Below are 18,627 nucleotides of genomic sequence, written 5' to 3'. Positions count from 1 at the left end.
TTGCACAGTGAAGGAAACCATTAACAAAATGAAAAAGGCAATCTATGGACTAGCAGAAGATACTTGCAAATACTACATCTGAAAAGGGGTTAATCCAGAATATATAAAGGGCTCATACAACTCAACACCAAAAAAAAAAATCAAAAAGCAAACAAACAAACAAAAACCAAAAAATGCTGATTTAAAAAATGGGCGGAGGACCTGAATGAAAAGATGCTCGGCATCACTCACCATCCGCAAAATGTATATCAACACCACAGTGAGCTATCCCCTCACACCAGTCAGAAGGGGGCTGGTATGGAAACCACAATCCTGTCTTTCCACATTCCTCTGGCAAGCCCAGCTCCAACTCTACAGAAATGTTTGCTTCTTCACCGAGATGGGGGAAAGAGAATGGCTATTTGTGGAACGATGAGCTAATCTGGCACATCTTCCACCCCATAATTTACAACACGTCAGAAATTAAGACAGACAAAAATAAAAATTACCGGTTAAACTATCATCCAGAGATCATCAGTGTTAATCTTCAGTGTACATTCTTCCTGTCTTTTCTTTATGGGCATGGAGTGAAGTGAGCGGTGGGAAGGCACTAGCGAAGGGGTCATGGGGAGGGAGTGAGGGGGAAGCCTGAGGCAGTTCCTACAGGGATATTACTTGAGATCGCCTGTGTATCTGTGACTATCTTATTCAAAGTAGCTATATAATGGTGCGTGTGTTAGTTAGCCTCTCTGACCCCCAGTTTTAATCTGTAAAATGGGGCTAACAATTGTGTCTACTTCATGTAGTAGGCATGAAGATTAAAGGAGTTATTAAATGTAGATAGAACTTGCAATATGATAAATTCTCAGGAAAAATTAGCCACTATCCATAAACGTAATGTAGCACGTGATGAGGGAGTGTGGAGCAAGCTGAGGGCAAATTACAGGCTCGCACACTACCTCCCACAGGTGGAATATGTACAGTATTCCTTGGACACTTCTGGCTGCCCAAGAACAAAGGAAAGGGGTTTAAGTGTTTGCCATGGTAATGTGGGAAACTAAGGCAAATGAAAAATTAAATTCCTTTACCAGCTACAGCCCATTGACAAGTCCTTGAAATCGGCAGAGTAATCTCCCTCTAGAAGCTCAGGTGCCTCGATGATGACACTTTGCTACGGGCAAAAGGGAACCTTAGCTTAACGGTTATCCCAACCTCCAGGATCCTGTAAATTTACTTCTTTGATCTCAACTGCCCCAAGATACATCCTGCAATCATACTCCAAGCTTATGCTCCCCCCCATATACATCTGAAGGGTCTCATGACTGAGGTTTTATTAAATGATAATAAGTGGCATTTGCCTAGCAACAGCTAGCCCCTCAAGGTTAAAAATACCCTAGAGACTTACTCTATCCCTGATCCCCTTCCAACCTCATGGTATATAATGAGTTATTCGTCACAACCCCAGTGCAGCTCTTCCTGCCCATGGGTCCTGTCCCCATGCTTTAATAAAATCACCTTTTGCACCAAAGACATCTTCAAGAATTCTTTCTTGGCCATCAGCTCTGGACCCCTCAAACCCCATATCACCCCAAAACTTCATCAGCAGGGTTTTATCTTTAAGTAGTGGCCTATTTATTTTCTATTTATTATCCATACTTTGTTTTCTCACTGGCAACCCAAGGGTCTCTTTTCTTGCCTAAAGCATAAATAAACGATTCAAACAGAATCCTGGCAATAATGAGAGAGAGAAAGATTTGGATGCTTGCTTGCAGAGTGGCAAGAGTCTACCAGAGGCTCTCAAAGCCTGAATCAATGGTTATCTAGTATTTCCTAAAATAATATTTGGAAATCTATATATCCTCTTGCACATTTTTAACTTCACATCTAAGATTTCTCATAATGAGTTTAAATGGAAATAATTCCTGGAATTTGATAAGAAAGAGGGGTCTAGTACTCTTAAATATCCAGTGAAATTTAAATAATCAAAATGATGCCAAACAATACATCAACAATTTTTTTCCCAGACATTCAGGAATTTTACATCTTTTGTTTTTATTCTCCTTTGAATTCATATTTCAATTCCATTTTAACCATACAATTTTATCCTAATATAATCTACTTTTTATTCTTGAAAGACTTTTATTGATAATGCCACCTTTACTCTTTGTAAAGAAAACATACACATAGTAAGTGCAAAATTTCTTTGAAGGGTTATAAGCATTCAAAAATGTTTTCAGGCTGACGCCATCAGTATTATCACTGTGCATAATAAATATAGTATCAATATATAATTATTAAACATTAAAAGTAAAATTTTAATGTTTCTTATTGAGATTAGTAATTTTTCTTTCAATTAGCTCTTGTCTGTGAATGAATAGGAAGCTGCTAGAGTGGACAGAGTTCTGCATAAACTGTATTCCGATTTGTCTTGTTTTTATTTTATTTTATTTTATTTTTTTCAACGTTTATTTATTTTTGGGACAGAGAGAGACAGAGCATGAACGGGGGAGGGGCAGAGAGAGAGGGAGACACAGAATCCGAAACAGGCTCCAGGCTCTGAGCCATCAGCCCAGAGCCTGACGCGGGGCTCGAACTCACGGACCGCGAGATCGTGACCTGGCTGAAGTCGGACGCTTAACCGACTGCGCCACCCAGGCGCCCCCTGTCTTGTTTTTATAGATATGAACAGGAGAAATTATTTTCACAGAAATCAGTAGACAAGAATGGAAGGAAGTTTGATTTCTTTTTCATCGAAGTGTCACTCAATTCCTTAAATGCCAAAAGTCACAGTGATCTATTATGAAAAATTATTTTTAATTATAGACTGTTTGACACATCTTTGAAGGCTCAAATCTCAATGATATATAACCGAAACTTATTTTAGTCATTTTTAATTCTCATTTCAAATTGGCAAAAGCAAAGAATTGGAAACCTCCTGACCATAAATTATACCAGTTGCTCTCTTATTTATAGGCATCTTATTCAATCCAACATGCCCAAAAGGGATAGAAAAAAAAAATCAAAATGTTACTACACTCTTTTTTTTTTTTAATTTTTTTTTTCAACGTTTATTTATTTTTGGGACAGAGAGAGACAGAGCATGAATGGGTGAGGGGCAGAGAGAGAGGGAGACACAGAATCCGAAACAGGCTCCAGGCTCTGAGCCATCAGCCCAGAGCCCGACGCGGGGCTCGAACTCATGGACCGCGAGATTGTGACCTGGCTGAAGCCGGACGCTTAACCGACTGCGCCTCCCAGGCGCCCCCTACACTCTTTTTAACACAGTATGTTTGGATTAAATTCTTTTTATACTATTATATTCTTTAAATATGTTTTATCAGTACTTTAGCATTATAGAATTAACCTATTAAATTTATGGAGAATGTCTGTCCTATAAACTAATCTGCATAGTATCCCCAAGCTAATCAGGCTTACATTCTGTCAGAAAAAAATGTTGCCTTCATGTTTCAATTCAAACAAATGTATCAATTCATTATTCAGGTGTTATTAAAAGCTTTGAGGAAATAGATTATATATAAAGAGATTGCCATAAGCAGTCATGAGGATTAAAATGATGTCAATCGTGAATAATTAATATGTTATGACAATAATGTAATAAATCATTAAGCCATTGCTTATTACTTAATTTGTAATAATTTAGTGGAATATTCAGCTAAAACTGTAAATTCTTTATAAAGAGGGAGGAACAGGATAAGATTAGGAGATCCTTCACTATGTATGAGAATTTAGAAGTTAGCTGTTGATACAATATGGTTGCAAAATAACCAGCCACATAGCATTAGTGTCCTATAACAATAAATATTTATTTCTCACATTTATTTCTATTGTCAGCTAATCTAGGCTAGCCTGGACTGGGTGGCTCTTCTATTCTTAGCAAGGGTCCCCAATTTGTTTCTGAGTAGGCTGATATAGGCTGGGTTCATAGGAGTGGCCCAGCTTTTTAGCATATGTCTCTCAACTGTTTTATCTAAAATGAGCAGTTTAGCCTGAGCATGTCCTTCACAAGGTGATGGCAAAATCAAAAAAGAACAAGTGTTTTTAAACACTTAAGCCTCTTGTAGCTTATGCTAGAAATTGGCCTACTGTGTGTCATTTTATTGGCCAAAGCATGTCACAAAACCACAACGAGGAGTAGGGAATCATGCCAGGTCATAGAGAGAGCACTCCGCACAGCTGCATGGCTAGGAACATGAATACAGGAAGGAAGGCAGAATGGGAGTAATAATCCAGTCCGTAATTGTGTGCACAATAAGCTTTGGACTTCAGCTTTGGGAAATAATTAAATGTGAATCAAATATAACTATTAGACATAACTCAATTGAGTTCATTAGTTACCATGATCAAACATTTCTTGTATGCCAAAAAAAAAAAAAAAAAAAAAAAAGGAGAAAGAGAAAAAAACATATTGCCAAAATGCAAACAGTCTGGGAACTGGCATGTAGTTTTATCTTTCGTTAATAGGAATAGATAACAGTAAACATTTTATAACATGAAATAAACTCAGGATCACCAGTAATTGGTATAAATATTTCCTTTTTACAAGATAGTTTGACATAGCTTATTGAAAAGGAGAGCCAAATGTGAAATAAATTATGTTGCAGTTTTACTTTTGAGTTCTAACCAATATACATTGAAAAATGTGGGTGATCTGAACATTTTTCCAGTTAACCAACATCATTCACCTATACTACCTAGGCTATTTGAAAGAAGGCTTTTCCTTCAAACTAAATAATATATCTTAGGGATGAGTGTTTGAAAAGAGTAGAAAAAACCTGCTTACATGTATAAGTGGTGTTTTGTATTTTTCTCATGGATGGTCACTTTGTTTTGCTCACAGTGCCTTCTCTCTCCGTGGTGATGTATCCTTTGGTACCGGTAGGGGAATAAGAAGCAAGTTCTAAGTAATTGTCTTTACTGCACACATCCAGTCTATTATATATTTGAATTCTAAACATCCCAACATGGGTCAAATATCTATTTCTTACAGAAATACATGTAAGAGAACTGGATGTAGTGTGACTTTAAAATGCAGCTTAAGGGGTGCCTATGTGGCTCAGTCTGTTAAGCATCTGACTCTTGGTTTTGGCTCAGGTCATGATCTCATATTCTTGAGACTGAGCCTTGCGTTGGGCTCTGGGTTGATGGAGTCAGTTTGGGATTTTCTCTCCCTTTGTCACTCTCCTCCTCTTTTTCAGCTCCAGTGCTCCCCACCCCACCTCCACACCGCCCCATCGGCACCGTGAGCTTGTACCCTCTCTCTCTCAATATAAATCAACATTTAAAACAAAAAAATAAATAAAATGCAGTTTAAAAATTATCAGGCACGTCTCCACCCCTTGTATTTTATATTTCTTTACTCAAATTAAAATCTGTGTAGTTTTTCCTTCCTACATGAATTTTGTGATCATTTTGTCAAGTTCAAGCTATATCTTTTAAGATTTGGCTTAAAATGTGTTTAAATATGTAGATTCACTTGAGGTAGCTATCATGACTTTGCCATATTGTTATCCTATTGTCACAAGGATTATGACATCCATGTATTTATTTATTAAAGAGTCATTAATAGTCACAAGCTAAACCTTGTCTCTTTCCCAGAAGCTCTTCACATTTCTTTCTTAGGTTATTATTTGCTATTCCTATTTCCACTCTTGGGAATGAAAATTGTTTTTAATTATAATTACTGATTCTTTTATTTTAATAGGAAAGAATCTCAAAGCATATATTTTCTGGGTTGTTAGTATTTAAATGGATGGCCTCAAGATGTTTACATTTAGGGAATTTTAATTAATGTTTAATAAAGTAAATATTAATTATACTTTTGAAATGCATATATTTTATCTTTATTTAATAATATAGGCACTTTTAAATGACATTCTTTTTTTAATTTTTTTTTTCAACGTTTATTTATTTTTGGGACAGAGAGAGACAGAGCATGAACGGGGGAGGGGCAGAGAGAGAGGGAGACACAGAATCCGAAACAGGCTCCAGGCTCCGAGCCATCAGCCCAGAGCCTGACGCGGGGCTCGAACTCACGGACCGCGAGATCGTGACCTGGCTGAAGTTGGACGCTTAACCGACTGCGCCACCCAGGCGCCCCTACATTCTTACTTTTAAAATTATCCACTTCTAAAATCTTTAGTAACTGTTGTTTGAAATATCTCTGCTTCCTAATTATTGTTGGCTGTAATGAACCATTTAGCATCTCAAAGATCTAAGCCTATTCTCTAAATTCTTTAGATACAATTGGATATGTTTAACTGGTTGCTGTCTCACTGAAGTATAATTCCCTTTGCCCATCCTTATAAAGATATTTTTAGCAATTCACAATAAGAATTCTGAATAAGCTTTCATTAGAAATTTCCAAGGAATACAGAAAGAGTTTATCTTTCTGTTAATTTCCTTTCAAGATTTCTCTTCTCCAACACAATAAAATATATGTCATGGGCATATATTTTGATACACCTGAAAAAGTCAGATTTATAACCTCTGGCTAGAATAGGGAAAGTTTATATATTTGATGTGGATCTAACTTTAAAAATATATGGGTGATTTAAGCAACTGTCATACCGAGATACAAAGGACAAAATTTTGCTTTAATTTTCTTACAGAAAAATATGTGTTATTTTAAATTATTTTTAGTTCAAAGATTGATGGAATCAGGAGTTGTTCAAAAAGTACTGTCAATCCTTCTCTGAAGTCAACTACAATAATACAACAAAAAGAAGTATAACCCATTACCAGTATCATTAGCAGTCACCTTACTCAGTGCCTACGGAAAATTGATGGCCAAAATAGAGAATGACTCCTTTAATTTACTCACATTCATCTTGAAAGTCAAAAGAACGAGTGGACTATTTTCAAAAGATGGGAATAGGCAATTTATCTTTGTTCATACAGGACAAAATATCTCTGTCCATCAGCCCCTATACATAAAGTAAATAGAAATAAAGGGGGTGCAGGGTGAGGGTAATGGGGAAAAATGACAATGTTGGGGGGCAATAAGTTTTTAATGAAGGATGACAGAATATTTTAGATAAAATTTTAGAAAGGAGGAATAAGACTGAGAAGGAAAATCAAAGGAAACAGTAAAAGAAGAACGAAATAAACAGACATGTTGTAATGAACCAGAGACAATTATAGTCACAGTAGAAGAGGAAACATGCGGAGCTCAAAAAAGAAATAGAGTATTATTACAGTTTAAATTTCAGAGTCCCTGATGTTATTGGATTATAACCCATAAATAAAATAAATATCTGTAAGTCCATACTGATATAAATGGAATAAACAAATCAATAAGAAGAAACAGATTTCCTTATTGAAAAATTCCAATTAATAAATGCAGAAAGAATAAAGGAAAAAAAATTAGCATTGGACAAATACCATAATAACAATAATTGTTGCAGACATGATCCACACCAATGGATGCTAAAATTTGAGAGTAAAACTTTGAGGGGGAATTGAATATTTGCATACTCTCAAATATTTTCCTCAAGATATTAACTACGAATGGACAAAGAGTAACTTAGTTACTTGAGAAACTCAAGACCCAGGGACAGAACCTTAGCCAAGTGCTCACTAGTAATATTACTAATAATAAGACTTATTGACATTACGTACCCTCTGCGATGCCCTGAAAAAATCATTTCTGTGTCTTAACATGTATAACCTCATGCAAATAACATCAGATAAACCAAATGAGGGATATTCTATAAATTAAGTGACTGACACTCTTCAAAAGTGGCAATGTCCTGAAAGATAAAGACTGAAGAATAGTGACAGATTGGACAAAAGAGACAGAAAAACTAAATACAATGTGGAAAACCTGCTGAAGGTTGAATAAGGTCTGTATTTTAACTAACAGTAGTGTACCAATATTAATCTCCTGGTTTTGATCATTTTGCCGTGTTATAAAGGATATTAACATTAGGGGAGGCTGGGTAAAGGGCAAATGGAAACTATTCACTTGCAGCATTTCTGTAAATTTAAAAATTATCTTAAATAAAAATTAAAAAAAAATTCTGGGCCTCAAGCAAAAATTTTAGACAAGACTTCAGTTGTAGGAATAATGTACTGATACATCTATTTGTGCTTGGTTTTCACTGTTTTTTTTTTGATATACCAGGTGGTGTTTTTTCTCTTCAGTGTGTGCATCCTTTATATGGAGTGATGATGTTTCCTTTCCTCAAGGGTGATTGCAAGGCGCTGAAATTCTCAGCTCCAACCAAGATTCTTAATTCCAAGCTTGGCAACATTTCAAGAACATAGAAGCGCAACAACCTCTGGGTGACTCTGTACAGACATGGGTAATTGTTAAACCAGTAGCCATCATAAGAGGCTCATGTGAAGACCACATGCCTATTCCCCTGGTACCAGGTAATTCTGGATCCATAGGTTATGATGGGGGTAAAGAGAGGGCAATAACTCTCAAATTTACTTACATTTCCATCAGATATCTGAATTGAGGTTCCAATCAGAGCACTTTGATTTAAAGAAAATAATGATACATTTCTTGCATCTTCAAGATTGTTGATTAAGATTTGTACTTTGTACCTCTCCTAAATCGTCTGTTGATTATTAAATAAAATCATAATGAATAAATGAGCTTTTCTTTTTTTTTTTTTTTTTGGAATAACATATAAACCAGAAGTTCTCTGACTGGAAATGATAACATTTCCAAATTCTTCTGCTCCAGACTTTGGAAAAATCCTACTATTGATTAGTAGGCTCAAGTACCTACAAAATATGGTATCTCAGGGCGCCTGGGTGGCTCAGTTGGTCAGGCGACTGACTTCGGCTCAGGTCATGATCTTACAGTTCGTGAGTTCGAGCCCTGCGTCAGGCTCTGTGCTGACAGCTCAGATCCTGGAACCTGTTTCAGATTCTGAGTCTTCCCCTCTCTCTACCCCTCCCCTGCTCACGCTCTGTGTCTCTCTGTCTCTCAGTAATAAATAAACGTGAAAAAAAATTTTAAAAATATGGTATCTCCATGCAGTTTTTTTCTTCTTTTGAGATTGGAAAGAATTGGCAATTTTCATGATGAGTTGCCATTTCTGTGACTCTGAGGTTTAAGTTGGTGTGCTTTATGGCAGTGGATTCAGGGAAGGCACCTGACAGGCTCATCAAACAGATCATGAAACATTTCAGGAATCACTTTCTCTGCTTAGCAACCAAATGAATCTCTCCCTCTCATTTGGTTTATACAAGCAAGCAACTGTGAATTTACAGAGGACTTTGATATTCATTTGATTCTACTAAAGTTCAGAGAAGTTCCCAGGGTTACACTCCATCACTACCAATTTCTTTTTCTCCATGGTACATGGGTGCATTTCATTGGGAAAGAAGAGTTTGATAGATAGCTTATCGAGAAAATAAATAATACAGTGTTTGCCAATTGTCGCTGTCTTTTATGCCTGGGTAGCCTAGAGTGGCATTAGAATCCAGCCATAATTTAACAACATAATTTATGGTGTTTCTAAAAGACCTGCTTTTCTTTCTTTCTTTCTTTCTTTCTTTCTCTTTCTTCCTTCCTTCCTTCCTTCCTTCCTTCCCTTCTTCCTTCCTTTTTCTTCTTCTTTTTTTTTTGATTCCCCAATCTGATCATCCAAGTTCATTCTTACTGTCACATTAGTGACTTAGAGGTTTCTATTTTCCCCTTGAAATCGTCAGTTTAAGAATTTATGGTTGCACCCAAAGTAAATAGTCTTTAATTCTGCACAAATAGTTTATAATGACATTATCGCTGACTCACATGGCTTTCACTGGGTTTTGGAGCCAGATAAACTTTGATTCTCTGATCAGTACTTAGAAGCTGTACTAACTAGAAAATTGGGATTATATATTTGTCTTCTGAGATTTACAATGTAATATAAACACTATGGGTTAGAAGATGGGTTGTCAATGACTTAAATGAAAAAACTGAAGACCTGACCACAATACTTTTTGGTAAATAAATTAAGTATGTTAATATCTATATAAGATAGTTTGCCAATCAGAATAAAAGCATGGGTATCTTAAAGTAATACCATTAAAACCTTGAGTTATCTAACCCTTCTTCCTCATCTAAGCATGTCCATGATTTCCATGTTGATATATCTTCAGTTCTTTTTTATTCATCACTCATCATAGACAACTAACAATGTAGCATGAGAGAATGTATTGATTGTCCCATATTTCCACACCTCATGACTGTGATTTCTCTTGGTAAATAGATAAAATGGTAGTTTTTTTTCCTGCCTAAGAGCAGGGACTATTATTGTGAATATTCCCAGAATGTATGTACAGTTATTTATTTATCCATAATCTGGCTTTCTAGAGTCTGCCTCAGTGAAATGTGAATCTGATCTGGCCAACCGTAGGTACTGGAAGAGGAAGTCTTTGGGGTCTTCAAAGTAATGATTAAGCCCCAGGCACCCTTACTTGAAATCATAATTCTATATCACTTCCAAGTTTATCTTTTATTGATTTGTATGGAATAACATCTCTGTGTTACTTACTAGCTGTGTGACTTTAAGCAATTTATATAAACTTCTTTAAGCCAATTTTCTTTAATCCTAAATGAAACTAATAATTTGTACCTTGTAGATATGTTGTTTGGATATATTATAATACTTAGAAAATGTAAAGCACATTTCTTTGGGTACATAATAAATAATAATAAGTGATAGTAAAAATAAAATATAACAAGTTCAATATAATTAATGTTCTTATAACAAATCTATCACCTTTTACTGTCTTAGAGGTGAGGACAAATCTAAGGGCATAGCCTCAAAAAACCTGCATTAGAATATCAGGAATACATCTTATTTGCTTTATGGGAGTGCTATTTCCCAAACCTGAACACTGAAGGCAGTACTATTGGTCATTTGGTCCAATCTCATCACAAATAAATCCCTACCAGAACTTCATTTAGATTATTAAAAACCTTTAAGTGATTGAGAACAGAACTCTTTATAAAACCCATTCCTTATTCTAATTTTGGATAAACCTCCCCATGAAGATGAAATTTGTCTTTGTAACATGTCTTTTTTTGTTCTATTAGCCTCTAAGTAACAAATGGTACAAATAATTCTTAAAAAACTCGTATCATGTTTCTGTTAATTCTTTTCTAGGTTGAGCATCCAAAATTTCCTCATCTTTCATATTTCACAATTTCTAAGTTCTTTACCATCTTTTAAACGTTAGGTGAACTATCTCCACTTGAATAGTCCACAAGTGGCCTGACAATGGCTGTGAACAATGGGAAAATGGGTCTATTGATTTCATTGATTCAAATACTGCCCTCCTCCTCTTGTGGCTTAATAATAAATTAATGTGTATTACCTTGTTTTAGCAACTAATCATAATTTTTTTTGTTCACACTGAGCTTATAGACAACTAAGATCTTTTTTTTTTTTTACAATTACAATAACTACTATCAGAGTTGACCTTTCCTAAACACAGTATCAGTATGATATTTTTAACCCTGATTACATTCCTCTATATTTTTCTTAATATAATCTCTTTTATTTCTTTTCATCTAATATAATATTTATTCCCTTTAGGCTTATTCAGACATAGGTATGAACTCATTAGAGTATCAAGCAATTCACAACATATTGAACAGAATTAGGGAAGCTGACCTGACAACCACCAAGCTGTATAACGGACTTGACTTTAAAGAACTGGTACTACCTACCAGTAATCCTCTAGGTAGAAATTTGAAGAGAGGTAGAACATAAAATTCTTATACTGAAATATATTTGATAACTTTCTTATATAGTTTATTATAAAAAATTCAACAGGCCATGGAGAATAATGAATAAAAACTTATACATGATTCATTAATGGTTCAAATGAAAATAGTCCAATGCATCCATTGTCTAGACTCAGCAATTTATCACGCAGTACTGTCATTTACCAAATTTGAGTGTATAAATCAGATAATAACTAATACTTTTATATTAAGGTTACCTGGCTCCATTCCAGTAGCCTCCATAATATTGATTAGTAGATTCAATTAAGCAATATGGTAATCACAGCATAGTAACAGAAATCTGTTTACTACAGTGTATTACTAAATGCTCCCTAAGGCTTCATTCCATGCAATAATTCTTAGTATGTTAAACTATAAAATGAATACAAGTCCTGTCCCAAACTGTAAGGAGGGATCATTTGAGAAAAAAAAAAATATATTTCAAGCTAACGGTATGCCCTAGCAGATGCCTTCTCTATCTTAAATCTTGTAATCATCCTAAGTGAGCAGACTTCAAACATCCTTAGACCAAAATTCCAATGCAGCTTCTATGTACATTACCTCCTTACTCCAGAACACATCTTGGGTCTGTCATCATTCAGAACTACTTCTCTCTGTTTCCTCTAAGTGTTCCCTACTATGTGAAATACTTCTAATCATGTTTTCCAACTCTATACTCACTTTTATTAATGTTTATTTATTTTTGAGAGTGAGAGAGATAGAGCATGAGTGGGGGAGGGGCAGAGAGAGAGGGAGACACAGAATCAGAAGCAGGCTCCAGGCTCTGAGTGGTCTGCACAGAGCCCGACGCTGGGCTTGAACTCACAAACTGCAAGATCATGACCTAAGCCAAAGTCGGACGCTCAACTGACTCGCCACCCAGGCGCCCCTATACTCACTTTTTAAGGCTTGGTTTAGATGTCAGCTTATTGGATAGACTTTTCTGGGGCCCAGAAGACTCCCCCCCTCTGGCCTCCTGTACTATCGTGGCTAGTTCATTATTGAACCCACCACATAATGTTTTGTCTCCCCCACCAGTGGCAACATCTTTGAGGGTAAAGACCCTGAGTCATTCATCTTTGTGTCTCTAATGGTATGTACAGTGCCTGACAAGTGAAAGGTGCTCAATGAATTTTAATGAATGAAAAGCAAAATGCAATGTTCAACAGTACAGGTGAAATCAGAGCACTGAAGAAGTGCAAGAGAGAGACAGAAATGAATTGTGAGTGGTGTCATGAAGTACATAACATTTGACATGGATCTTGAAAGGCACGCACGGTTTGGAATGGCACCGTGATATATAAGATAAGAGGATGGTGCATTTCAGAAGAGAGACTTAATAAACCATGACTAAAGATCAGAGTTTCACTTCAAGAATGCATCCAAAATTAAACTAACGAAGGAGAACCTGGTAGAACAAATGAGAACAAAACATTCTTTAACTTCTGACATGGATGATTGATAGGCCTCAAAGGAAAACCAACAGGACCTAATTAGCTGATCAAAAGGATGTCTTTGCAGTTGAAAAAGAAACATTATCTTTTGCATTCATGGAGGACCGTGAGAAAGAATGCCAAATTCAAAAACCCTTCTGGGGGGCCCTGGGTGGCTCAGTCAGTTGTGTCCAACTTCGGCTCAGGTCATTATCTCACTGTTTGTGAGTTCGAGCCCCACGTCGGGCTCTGTGCTGACTGGCTTAGAGCCTGGAGAGTGCTTCAGATTCTGTGTCTCCCTCTCTCTCTATTTCTCCCCTGCTCATGCTCTCTTTCTGTCTCTCAAAAATAATAAATAAATGTTAAAAAAAAATCAAAAATCCTTCTAGAAGAAAAGGTGTTTTTTAAAATGCAAATAATATATTGGATCTATGAGTAGTATTAGTTATATTTTTGTGTTGGTAAACTGATGAATAGACACAATCATGTGTAAATGACTTAAAAATATAGCATATGAAGACATTAAAAACGGGAAATGCTGGTCAATCAACAATTATCGAGCTACTTCTTTTTTTCACTACTGTGGAAGATACAACTGAAGCAAAAAGTAAAACCCTTTACCTTAAAATCCAATTAAAGAAGGTAGATAAACATAAAAAATAGAAACCCAAAATACTAGATTCTAATAAGTAAAACCTACAAATATGATTGCCTTTTTAAAAGGATGTCCAGGGGCACCTGGGTGGCTCAGTCGGTTGGGTGGCCGACTTCGGCTCAGGTCATGATCGTGGTCCGTGAGTTCGAGCCCCGTGTCAGGCTCTGTGCTGACAGCTCAGAGCCTGGAGCCTGTTTCGGATTCTGTGTCTCCCTCTCTCTGACCCTCCCCCGTTCATGCTCTGTCTCTCTCTGTCTCAAAAATAAATAAACGTTAAAAAAAATTTAAAATAAAATAAAAGGATGTCCAGAGAAGCCGGAAGTCAACCTAGATAAGAGTCTTCAGTGGAAGGAAAACCCCTGATTTCCATCATTACACTAGATTGTCTCAGTGCAGATTTGTGTCTTCCCAAACTTCATCAACCAGTATTTTTAAAGAGTACAATAAATAAATAAATAAATAAATAAATAAATAAATAAAATTAATCAAAAGAAGATCTTTTCAAGAATGTTAAAGCTATGAAATTATGATTTCCACCAATTATGTATTCTACAAAAGAGTATAAAGAAGCAACCTCCTAAAAATACTTCTTTTTTTTTATGTTTTAACTTGTGTGATAAATATGATAGAAAATGTCAGAAAACCAGACAGATAAGGATATTTCATTTAGTCCACTCATTCAAAAGGGCATTTGGCTCAGAGAAGGAAGAAGATGAGGGAGAAGAAAAAAGAGGAAGTGAATGAGAAGGAGGAAGAAGACAGAAGGAAGGAAGGAAGGAAGGAAGGAAGGAAGGAAGGAAGGAAGGAAAGAAGGAAGGAAGGAAGGAAAGACAAGGACGAGAAGAAGAAAAAAGGGGAGGAGGTGGAGAAGGGGAAAAGGAACAGGCTTACTGAAAAAGAAAGACTAATGAATTGGTTAAATGACCACATCTAAACAACAAAATAGTATAAGATGAAGATAATTTTAACAGAAAGCTTTAGGAGAAATAATTAAACTCAGAACCATAGCGAATTAAAAAATATAAACCTCTGTCAGGGAGCAAGAATCTCCTGTCCCCTTCTAAGTCTTTCTAGAATTTGATTAAGAATCGAATTGACATGAGGCAGATTAACAGGAGAAAATCAAATTCAATTTTCTAGGTCCCGGGAATCCACACAGACATGGAAGTTCCGAAGACAGACAAAATGAGGTCTATATGTCATCCTAAACTAAGGCGAAAGGGGTAGGGGTCTGAGACCTCAGAGAGAAGGAATGTAATTCACAGGAAGATGAAAGAGAGTAAATGTTTGGTAAACACATGTTTGGTTGGCCACTCAGGAACAATGAGACACAGATGACTGATCAAACAGGCTTGCTAAGTGCTTCCCTCTCTATGGGGCCAATTCATAGCATAATGTAGTTATCTATGGTGATAGCTCTCTTCCTAGAGCAAGTCCTTTTTCTAAATTGGCTTTAGGCAGTTGTGGTGGAGGTAAAGAGCTTTTCCTGAACCTGGTAGGTTTTGACTGCTTTTTTAACTTAAAAGAATCTTCATGCCAATGTGGCCTATCTTGGGATGGCCTGCCCTTGGCCCCTACACCTGCATGGAGCTCTGCAGTATATGATGCATTGGTGTACTGGGGTGGGTTCAGTGAAAATATACTGGGGTTAAACAGAAAGATTTTGGAAGAAGAATACAGAATACAAAATAACTAAAATCACTAGAAGCCTGGACTTCTACTATTTTTCTTTCTTTCTTTCTTTTTTAAAAATGTTTATTTATTTTTGAGAAAGAGAGTGTGAGCAGGGGAGGGGCAGCAAGGGAAGGCGACAGAGGACCTGAAGTGGGCTCAGGGTTGACAGCACAGAACCCAATGCAGGCCTTGAACTCAAGAAACGTGAGATCATGACCTGAGCCAAAGCGGGACACTCAACCAACTGAGCCACCCAGGTCTCCCTTGCTGTCTTCTAACTTTATTGAAGTCTGAATGATCTGAATAAATCTATTGCTCCCATACTTCTCAACATTCCACACTCAATAGTTTCCATCCTAGAATAATCTGAGTTTCCCCTCTCTTTACTCAAAAAGATGTATCCTGATTGTACTGACAGGACTTGCTTGAAGCCCATGGTCACTGTCTAGCAAGGAAGTTTGTCTTCCTCACTAGCCTTGCATTTGCCACCATTTATCACCTGAAAGGGTGAGAGCTGTGTGTAAATGTTTTTCTTTCATTGAGGCCTGGCACACAATATGTAGTGGGAGAGTTTTACCACGAGTTTTACTCTTGACAATAGGAGGAAGGACGGAAAGTTACATTCTGGCTTTCCAATTTTAGTATATGTGCTGCCACAGTGAGCACAACATTCTGGCTTTCCTAAAAGTCCTCAGCAGGAATAGGAATAAGCAAGAGATGAGAAATAGATGGTACATTTTGCAGGAAATGACTTGTGTTCCTGTTGAAAAACTCTGCTGCGTAAACAGGGTAGAAACGCCCTGGAGAAAAAGAGAAAGACCCCAAAAAGATAACCAGGAATAACAGCCCCCAAAGGTTAATTCATGCAGAAGGGCTGGAAAACATATTTTATAATGTCAGTTTCTACTATGTCAGAAACTGAGTAATGTCAAAAAATAGCGTAATCAAATAAAAACTCAAAGCTTAAAAATATTTTAATAAGTCTAAATCATTCTAAAATCTCTCAGTAATCATGTTACTGTCATGGGTTTTCTACCATCTTTCTTTGAAAAGTCTTCAAATATATCCATTTCAAAACATTTTGCAAGAAAGTATACAAGATCCTTTGACCCCATTTAACATATGGAGAATCTGAACCACAAGGAAACATTGTGATTCCATGAATCACAAGGAAACATCACCTGACAAAATAAAGACAGTTTCAGGGTCTGACTTCCTTCTGCTGGATATAAAGTTCATGTTGTAGTGAAGACAGCAGGGAATTTCCACAAACTGGAAGACAAACCCTGAGTGAAGCCTCCATTACTGTCAAAATCTATTTCTTTGTCCCGAAACCATTTCCTCATCCACTGTGAGATGTACTAACTTTTAAAGAAATATCAATCAAGAAAATAAATACATATTTCCCCAAAGTAAATGATTCCTAAACTTTTGGCGCTATAATGCCCTTTCACTGAGTTGTATGACACTCTATACATTCTCAAAGTTCCGCAGAGACATTTGTTTTTTTATTTATTTAAATTATTTTTTAATGTTTATTTATTTTTTGAGAAAGACAGAGTGCAAGCAGGGGAAGGGCAGAAAGAGAGAGGGAGACACAGAATCCAAAGCACACCCCAGGTTTTGAGCTGTCAGCACAGAGTCCTACGCTGGGCTCGAACCCATGAACCAAACTGTGAGATCATGACCTGAGCCAAAGTCAGATGCTTACCCAGCTGAGCCACCCAGGCGCCCCATGGACGACATTTGTTTTAAAGTTATGTGTCATCCTTTTGTGAGGGTTCTAGGATTAAGTAACTTATTCTATAGTTTATATTTCCCTTGGGGCATAATGTATTTATAAATTCATTCACTCTCTTTTCTCTCCCTCTTTACCTCCTCCTACTTAGGTTTGACTATTATTCTTGTCCACAATTCCCTGAAACCATAACGTAAACAGTTTATTTTTAGGTTTGAAGTAGACTGATGTTAGCTGTATTTTGTATGACAGACAGCATTTCAGGGTGGTTAATCGCATACACTCTGGAGTCAGACTCTCTAAGTTTGATTCCCTGTTTCCCCATTTATTAGATGGACAACATAAACAAGTCTTGGATAAGCAAGACCTTTCTTTGCCTCAGTCTCCTCAACTATAAAATGAATATAATAATAGTACCAAACTCACAGGATTGTGTTTAAGATGCAATCAGCTAAGACATAAAAGCACTTAGAGTAGTGCTTGGCATATAGTCTTCATTGTGTAAGTTATTAGCTATTCCTGTTTTTCTTCACCTGTTCCATCACTTTGCTAACTGGTTAGGAGTTGATCAAAAGTTCCAAGCTGCTTATAGTCGTCATATATTTTCATGTCATTCACAGAAGGAAGAGTCTAACCCAGAAAATTTGACTCCTTGAGACACGGATTCTCTGGCAACCCCCGGCATGTGCGTGGTCTTGGCTCATCCAAAGACCCCTTGTTGATTTTGCATCTGGACATAGTGGGCCAACATTGTATGATGTACAAGGTGTCAGTAAAGCCTGCAGGGGATCCTTCGATCCTAGGAAAATGACAAGTCTCATTGTTCCTGTGAGGGAGCAGACAAAGAGACCAGAGGATTTAACTCTTTCAAGTGAATACTATCCTACTTTGAATTCTGCCTTGAGAGGTGAGCTTCCCTGAGCTACATACAATTGAATAAAACTGTATTATTAGTAAAAGCCCCTTCAGATCTTCATCTCTTCTCTGTGATAACAAGCATCACCTTCTCCATTAACCTACACCAGGGTTGAGATTAAGATTAAGTCTTTGTTATCCTCACAGAGTGTGTCTATATTAGCTGCTTAGAAGTTTCTTCTGAAGCACTGCTTTTAAACATTTATGTTATCAGACCACCTTAGAAAGTAATATTCCAAGTTTCTGGTTTGTCGTTTGTTTTAAACTATGCCTGTTGATGTGCTATATAGAAAAACAAAGTGTTCTTGTATTGGAACAATATTGTTGCCATTGATGAAGTTCCAGAGAGAGATTATTATAAGCAGATTCTGCCATCCAGAGCCATGCAAAAGTATAGGGTTTTTTTTTTAATGCTTTTAACATTTCTTTAATGTTTATTCATTTTTGAGGGAAGACACAGAGAGTGAGTGGGGGGGGGGGG

The 18,627-nt window shown here is 36.7% G+C and overlaps 1 long non-coding RNA gene across 1 annotated transcript; it reads left to right on the top strand.

The window, feature by feature from the left end:
• The first annotated feature begins 8,216 nt into the window (after nucleotides 1–8,216).
• Nucleotides 8,217–18,194, top strand: LOC121028072 (uncharacterized). The gene is made up of 2 exons (XR_005789052.1): nucleotides 8,217–8,373; nucleotides 17,852–18,194. It is a non-coding gene; the product is annotated as an uncharacterized LOC121028072 (long non-coding RNA).
• Nucleotides 18,195–18,627: the final 433 nt, after the last annotated feature.

This window comes from Herpailurus yagouaroundi, unplaced genomic scaffold, assembly GCF_014898765.1.
Source record: "Herpailurus yagouaroundi ecotype Mexico unplaced genomic scaffold, PumYag 100, whole genome shotgun sequence".
Lineage (NCBI taxonomy): Eukaryota > Metazoa > Chordata > Mammalia > Carnivora > Felidae > Herpailurus > Herpailurus yagouaroundi.
The sequence above is the reverse complement of the archived record's forward strand: the minus strand, read 5'-3'. Positions and strand labels throughout refer to the sequence as shown.